Source organism: Triticum dicoccoides, chromosome 2B, assembly GCF_002162155.2.
Source record: "Triticum dicoccoides isolate Atlit2015 ecotype Zavitan chromosome 2B, WEW_v2.0, whole genome shotgun sequence".
NCBI classification, from domain to species: Eukaryota; Viridiplantae; Streptophyta; class Magnoliopsida; order Poales; family Poaceae; genus Triticum; species Triticum dicoccoides.
Window position 1 is genome coordinate 244,171,998 of NC_041383.1, and position 2,436 is coordinate 244,174,433.

Genomic DNA, 2,436 nt, shown 5'->3' on the forward strand with positions numbered 1-2,436 from the left:
GACGAAAAAAACAAAAATTGACGTCACAGAAAAAAGACAAAATTTATTTGCTATTATAGGTCACTATTCACACTATTTTAGCCAAAAAATTGTCTTTTTTGAAAAGAAGTCAATGGGATATTTTTTTGGATTTATTTTCTCACGAGTACAATAGAAGGTCAAGTTTATTTCAAAAATATTTTCAGAAATTTTCGATTTTTGTTGAATTACTAATTTTTTTTCCCATATAGGGTGCATATGTCCCTAGACCAAAAGTTTCCCTCCATGAGTTGAGATACTACAACTGTAACACAGATCGAGGGGTCTCAAAAAAAAAAACAGGAGGGCCATTGCCAGAACCTACTGCGCCGGCATTTCTCCAGGTTCCCGAGCGAGAGGGACTGGGTAGTGAGGTCGTCCAAGTCGAGCACGGACACGGTGTAGCTCCCGTAGCCGTCCACCAGGTACTCATCGGTGAACTCCTCGTACGAGCTGGCCACGTAGACGCAGTTCCGCCGCACCCCGTTGACCTCGACGCAGAACCCTCGGAGGTGGTCCACGAACACGGCGCGGTCGCCGATGTCGCCCCCGGCGATCTCCGACCACGCGGCCGCCGGGCTCCGGCCGTCCGCGCGGAAGGCTTTGAAGGGGCAGTCCGAGCCGTGGAAGAATGGTTCGAATATGCATGAGGTGCGTCCTGACGATCAGAAGCAGCTCCCCGGACGAGACGATGAGGGCGGACTCGGGTTCGAGCCAGGAGTGGGGTGGCGCGGCCATGTCCGGCGGCTCGATCACGGCGGCAACGTCGAAGGTTTCGGCGCGCCCGTCCAGAAGGTTGACCGTGCCGTCGCAGTAGGTGATGCTACTGACATGGTCAGCGCCCTGCGAGCATCCGCCGACCGGGCTCCACGGTCCGTCGCCGGGCCGTGGCCGGCAGAAGTACGCGCCCATTCGCGGCGAGACCATGACGGCGTCAGGCGATTTATCCCATACCATGTCACAGAGGATCTCCTGACCGTTGTCCCGGAAGGAGGGCGGCAGTGCGGGTAGGCTCTCCGACGCGCTGGTGAAGGGATGCAGCAGCGTGGCCGAGAGGTCGTCGGCAACGCCGAGCGTCCAGCCGTGCGGCGAGGCGTAGAGGAAGGAGAAGCCGCGCACGGCGGGGACGGGGACCTCCACGACGGTGTCGTCAGCGAGGGACCAGAGAGGGCGGTTGACGCCGAAGTGATCTTCGGTGGGCAGGAGAAGTAGCGGGACGCGGCGACAGGCGGCGTGCTCTGCAGAGGCGGAGCGCCATGACGGGCACACCGAGCGGAAGCGTGCGAGGTCCGCGTGCGAGGTGATCCTGTCGGCGATCCTCGCGATGAGCTCGGCCGGCAGGTCGGGCCAGCTCATAGTGTTGGCGTCTTCTCTTCTTGGATTGATCGAGGAATGGAAGAGAGCAAAGAAAACGGAGATAAATTAGCTTAACATATGTCCGTCCCGCTTGGCTCGGAGTGGCGGGCCGGCACACCAAGAAAGTTCAAGTTCGACGCACATCATTTTGGTCAATCACTCTAATCCAACGGCTCTGGAATTGAGTTGAACTCACTAAAACGATTAAAATGGAATGTCTTAATTCCTAATTTGACAGAATACTAATTACCCTTTACAGAACTTTTTACTATGAGGAAATTACACCTCCCAATTTTCGCTGTTTAGTCACGACGCTATGATTTACAACCATACTCCCGCTCCAAATGATAGTTTCTCTAATATCCTTAAAGTTGCTCTAAGATCGTGGATTTTCAAAATAAGTTCGGAGGAAAGTTCGGTGTGAGAGACATAGTTTATAAATTAGAAAAATGTGCATTGTGTGTGTCGTGTATGCGTTGTTCTGTGATTTGCCTGACATATTATGATAGTCAAAACTTTCCCCCTCCGGCCCCACAATATAAGAAAATTTGGCAAGCTAAAACAGCTTGGCATAACATCTTTATATTATGAGAAGGAGAGAGTATTTCACTGACAAGGAAGGGCAGACCACAAAAGAATCGAAGTTCCAGCAGTTTGTATAAGCATGATTCATTGAGAAATGTTATTCTCCATTTCATCAGGTAAAATATCTCAGTGCTTCTTAAGAATATGTTCAACTAGCAATGTATTACATCAATCTATATGTTCTAGTTTTCATTTGGGATAGTCATACGTGAAAATATTCGCGGAGCAAAAAAAAATCAACAACCTAAAACAAATAACTATGTTCATACTTGGTATATTGTTACTAGAAATGTAACCAACCAAAAAAAAGAGCACTAAGCAGAAGAAAATCAAAGTTACTAGAAGAACTAGAAAAAATAAATCAAATCATGCCCAACATTGGTAGCTCAACTGTAGTGCCTAGGTATTCATCTAGACTTCCATCTAAATTCCCTCAAAAAGAAAAGGAGAAGAAAATTGAACATTCTCAGTTGAGTG

The 2,436-nt window shown here is 49.1% G+C and overlaps 1 pseudogene; it reads right to left on the minus strand.

Annotated features, from left to right (window-relative positions):
- Positions 1-305: 305 nt before the first annotated feature.
- On the minus strand, positions 306-1,374 carry LOC119360818 (annotated as a pseudogene).
- Between the last annotated feature and the right edge of the window lie 1,062 nt (positions 1,375-2,436).